The sequence below is a fragment of the Pinus tabuliformis genome, chromosome Q (assembly GCF_031772625.1).
Source record: "Pinus tabuliformis cultivar Carrire ecotype Pingquan chromosome Q, CPIR1, whole genome shotgun sequence".
NCBI lineage: Eukaryota > Viridiplantae > Streptophyta > Pinopsida > Pinales > Pinaceae > Pinus > Pinus tabuliformis.
In genome coordinates, this window is record NC_142296.1 from 402,176,983 (window position 1) to 402,183,075 (window position 6,093).

Genomic DNA, 6,093 nt, shown 5'->3' on the forward strand with positions numbered 1-6,093 from the left:
AGCACTAACTAAGGAGGATCGACCATACCCTTAGCCATACTACCTGACTACCCTATTGTACATGCGAGTAATATCCCTGAGTGTTGTTCTCAATGTACTATAGCAGCAAGACTGTCAATGGCTTATCTAAGGTTAGGTTTCATATTTCCCTAGGGGGGATTCCGATATAACCAAGAGTACATGGAAGTGTTGTCCATGTGCGATTCTATCTAATGCACTACTACTATAAGGGGTACCCACAGGGGTCACCTCTTATATTTCTCATATGCATGGCTCCCCAAATTCACAGGTTTATGTGCCCAACAACAGATCTTGTGGTTTAATGATGTTGGAACACGTCTCTAGCCTAAAAAAAATCTGGAAAAATTAGAGGTACAATTGGTCTTGGAAAGTGCTCTGATACTACTTGTTATGCACTTGACCTGTGAGAAATCCGGAATACCATAAATATGAAACAATATGGCCCAAAACACATAAATATCACATGAAATGAGACAAGCTGAAAAGATATTTTATTATTCAGAAGCAAAATACAGTGTTCAGTTGCCTCTTCGAGGGGGAAACCTCCAACAGAGTAGAGCTCAATTACAATAAGACTCGATGAATCTTCCCTTACTATCTACGACTATTTATAGCTTTATGACATCCAAAACCCTAACTGCTAGTGGACCCTTGCATAATACGGGTTAACAACTTTATTTATCAACTATGGCCCATTTATAACTATTTGTGGTCCCTTTTTTATAATGTGGGTCAACCACTTACAGTTATTATTAATGTGGATAACCTCTTATGAGTTTAATTGATTCAACTAACTAACTATGAATCTGACTAGGCCTCTTGGGCTTATTACATAAATAAAGGGGTTAGGGTTGGACCCTAACAGTTTTGGTTTTCAATTTGTGCATACATTTTGTTTCCCAATATTCAATAAATAAAGTAGGGTTAGAAATAGAGAGAGGGTTTTAGTGGATACAAGTTTAGATTTATCATAGATGAACAAGTACAAGGATAGACTTCCAAGGAAATGGTAAAGGAATCTGATCTTCTTGTTTTTTTTCTATATAATACTACCTAAGCACCCACGGGGGATTTGAACCGGTGACCTATCACAAGGAGTGCCTTAACAGTACACCCATTCACCATCAATCCAAAGCCCCATGGGCAATCTGATCTTCTTGTTATTAGCACCTCGTAGGGAGGTATTATCCCCAATTGGAGCCAAATGTTGTAACATCTAATGATCGGGTTAAAAAGAATTCAAATTTTCTAAATAGTTGTCCAACGTTATTTTCTCATTACTCAAATTTTCCAATCCAATAAGTCTTCATAACTTTTATCATAATTTTTTCATGACAACCAATTCTTCTTTTTTGTTAAGTCCATCTTCTCAAAAATTTCCATTATCTCAAACTGAGAGATGTGGTCAAATTCATTCTTTTTAACTATTTCTTTTTTTAATAAAAAATTAGAAAAATGGCTAAAAATTTGATAGTCTAATTATCTATCCCAACATTTTTATTCTCAAATCTCGTGTCCAAGAACTTATTATGCACTTAAGTCCCTACAAAGTCAAGGCAAAGCCAATCCATCAATCAAATGCCAAGTCATGAGTTCGACAAGCTCATGCATGTGCCCAAAGCCTGTAATAGAGTGCTTTATGCCAAAACTCCACGCAAGGGATCCAAGTCAACAACTATGTCTCACAATGCACTAACTTGATTAGTTAAATAAAAAGGAAATATGATGGTCATCTAGAAATAAGATCAAGGATTCACATTCATTTCGGCCACCCCAACCTACTCAAAAAATAATAAAGGGGACAGGTATCAAATAAAAAGCACCATTTTTGTGTGAAGGCAATGTGGTAGTCATAGATTGGATCTACCCCCCTAGTATTATTTCAAAACCATTCTAATAGCCCCCAAAATAAATATAAGATCGAAAAGTGGCGCCATTATGGGTTTTTCCAATCTAGGTTGCATATTTTTTCTGGCCATTATAATTGTATTCATTAGTGAAAATAAGCCCTTCTCTGGTACCAAATCAAATCAAACTAGAAGCGCAGGGGCTTCACTCAATGAACTTCTGACATATCACGCACATTTGTTGGATACTAAACCCCTTGACTACATATTGGAAAATACCTCTAAAAATCACATTATTTAACCCCCTACCAATACAATTCCAATACACCTTCCTAATTTAAATAATCCCTATTTTTCACTAGATATTGCAAGTATCCATTTTTTTGTTAACATTTTTTATAGCCCTTTATATTTTTTTCATTAATTTTGAGCTCCATTTTTTATATTTGCCAATAAAAAAACCCTTTACCCCCATTATATGCTCAATATATTATGTCATTTTTTCCACGATATATATCCGCTAATATGAATGTGTTGGGTGTGTATAATATTCTTTCTACGATTAGTCGCACCCACAGGGGGCGAAAACTCCCCCTATTTGTTGCGTAGAGCGCAATAGGGGCTCACAATGGGGTTGCAGCCCCTCCTGTCAGGGGGTTTCAGGGGGGTGGTAGCCCCCTTGTACAAGGACCAAGGCAGCGCCTCGAGAAAACAAAAAATTGGACCCTATATTAAGTGGGAAAACCTACCTATGGTTTTGTGCATGGGTTTTGCACATGTTTTTGGGCCTGATGGTTTTTTTCCCATGGTATTATGTATATTCGGTCAAGGGAACTACGGTTATGTTCTAATCTAGGGTTAATGGATTGGGGTTTATGAATGCTTCGACATGTATATATGTTTTGTAACATTGAAAGGATATAATGAAAAATCAATCTGGTAGTCCTAGTTTTGGAATTCAAGGGAAAATATTTGTGTATATATGTTCTATGTTCTCATGATTGTTTATTTTATGTTTTTAGAATCCGTATGCAGGCAATTTCTGTATTGGGTTAAAACCTACATTTGGTATCAGAGTTGTTTCGGCTTCAAGGGGACACCTTTGCTGCTGAGAGGTTTTGCCCGGGCCTGTGATAGACCCTTTTCAATGGGAGATCTGCGAGATCAATTATTGTGGTGAATGAAGATGGTGAGCAATGGAAAGATAGAGATCAAGAAATTTAATGGTCATAGTTTTGAGTTGTGGAAACTCAAGATGGAGTATCTACTAGTGGATAAAGATCAGTGGACTGCAGTAGATCCGATTACTAAACCAATGACAATGTCAGTTGAAGACTGGGTGAAGTTGGATCGAAAAGCAAAGAGCACAATATGGTTGTGTATCTCAAATTCAGTATTGTTGAATGTATCAGGGGAAGCTATGGTGAAGGCTTTGTGGGACAAGTTAGGGACTTTGTACCAATCAAAATCTTTGGTGAACAAATTGTTCCTACGGAAAAAGTTGTATAACCTGAGCATGAAGGATGGAGACTCGGTGACAGAGCATTTGAACACCTTTAATACTATGGTAAGCCAATTGCTATCTATTGATATTAAAATTTCAAATGAAGATAAGTGCATCAGTTCATTGTGTTCTTTACCAGATTTGTGGGATAGTTTGGTTTTTACAATAGGTAGCAATACAACTACCTTGAATTTTGATGAAATAATATCATCCTTTCTATCGGAGGAGATGAGATGGAAAAATATGGAGGTCCAGAATGGAGATGTATTATCTATACGAGGATGGTCCCAGAACCTAAAAAAATTAATTCCTCGAGTGGGAGATCTAAATCTCCAGGAAAACATGTAAAGGTGTGCTAGGAATGCGGAAAGGAAGGGCACTTAAAAAAGGACTGTGGATCTAAAGCTCCTGAGAAAGGAAATGGAACTAATGATGCTCGTTCTGCAGAGGTGAAAACCACCTCATATGAAGGTGGGAATGTGTACTTGGCTTCTTCTTCAAGTACACATGTAGATCATGAGGAATGGTTTATTGACTTAATTACATCCTTTCACTTCACTCCCCATAGGGAGTGGTTTTGCACGTGTGAGAAATATGATGGTGGTGATGTCTTCTTAGGGGATGAAAAGAAGGCTAGAATCATTAGATGCAGAAAGTTCAAGCTAAAGTTGCAAGGTGGAAGGATGAGAATAGTTCTAGGTGTTCTACATATTCCTGCATTGGCCAGAAATCAGATTTTTGTAAGAAATATGGATGATGCAGGTGTAAAAACAATGTTTGGGAAAGATACCTACAAGATGGTTTAGGGAGCACTGGTATTGATGCTGGGAGTTTGGATTGGAACTTTATACAAGATTTTGAGTAGCACTGTTATTGATGGGTGCAATAGTTCTGTGGTTCCTAAAAGTGGAGCAGAAAATCTAGTAGTCTTTGGAGAAAAGACCATGTTATGGCATCAAAGGCTTGGACATATTGGATAGAAGGGCCTTCAGATACTTCATGGTAATAGTATGGTGGAAGGTATGTCTAATTTCTCTCTGGATTTTGATTTCTGTGAACATTGTGTATATGAGAAGAACAATCAGGTGAGTTTCCCCTCTAATGCTAAGAGGGTGAAAGGGATATTAGAGCTTGTGCACAATGATGTGTTTGGAGCTATGTTGGTTGCATCATTGGGTAAGTATGTGTACTATGTATCATTTATAGATGAGTTCTCCAGGAATACATGGATTTTCCTCAGGAAGAAATTTGAAGTCTTTGACAAATTTAAATAATTTAAGGCTCTGGTGGAAAATGAGACAAAGGAGAGGATAAAGGTGCTAAGGACAGATAATGGTGGAGAGTTCTTGATCCAAATTTACAAAATAACACAATAAATTATAGATACAACGATAAATATAAAGATGCAGTAGAAATAACACTTCATTTCATTAATATTAGATATTAAAATATGCTTACAAATAGAAGGGAAATAAGACTAGATCGAGCGATGGTAGCTTATATCTGATAAGAGATGTGGCGCTACATGCTTCTAAACTATGTTACAATGAGGATTGAAGGCCTATTTATTATTGAGAAACAATGGAAAACCCAAAAAAAATCCAAAAACCTAACCCTATGAGATGAAACACCAAACTATGGGCCCCGTTGGGGTAAATTGTTACATCAACTTCCTGGGGTCATAACTTGCGCATACGATCATCATTTGACGCCTAGGATACCTCATTACAAAGATCTATTCGAGGAATAAAAATGATGATAGTGAATATCAAATTAAAAATTCATATTCATCGCTGGTTATTTTCCAAAAAAAACTTCGTTTAGGGCCTCAAAAAAGCTCGGGAAGTTCAGGACCCGAAAAACTGCCAAAAATAGTAAATTGTGCTACAATTAAGAAAACTGAAAGACTAAAAGAAACAATGGTGGGGGTCCCAATGGAATAGGAAGGTGGCCACCAATATCCACCTAGATCATTAATCCCCCCTTAAGAAGCAATGGTCCCCATTACGTTGAGTTCCTCCATGAGATGAGGAAACTTTCGCTGAACTTAGTCCCTGGTGAAGGAGTTGGACTGCTTTGACAACTCGATATAATTGGATCTTTTGTTTTTGAGTATTCTTGATTTTCATTTCCATGATTCGATCAGTTGTGGCTTGTTCCATGCAGTCTGGATTTAACTCTGTTGGTGTGAGTTGTTCTGCAATATCGGATGCATCCAATAATGGTGGAAAGTAGAGTCGAAGGCGGTTCACATTGAACACTGGGTGCAGACCAAGGAATGGTGGAATGCTGAGATTAGATGCATTGTCCCCTATTGTCTTGGTGATGGTGTATGGCCCATATTGGAGCGGGCGAAGCTTGCAGTGGTGCCCGGTGAGGCGCTCCTTCTACAAATGTAGCCAAACTTTGTCACCCACCTGTTATAGATATTTTTGGGCACTGCAACCCCAATCATAAATGTCCATAAACCAAGGGCTCTTAAGTCCCTAAAAGTGTTTTTCCAACCTCTAAAATAACAAGGTCAATTGATTACATCTTCTTCTAGAAGTTCTCCATGAAATACTGCTCAGAACTAGTCAAAACTGGACCATCTCACCTGCTCCATGGTCAAAGTGCGCTGCATCCCACCTAAATACACACAGGAGGTGCGATGCATCTTGAAAATCCCTTCTATGGGGTGTGATGGGCGAGAGTGGACAAATGGCAGGGTCAATTTGCAAG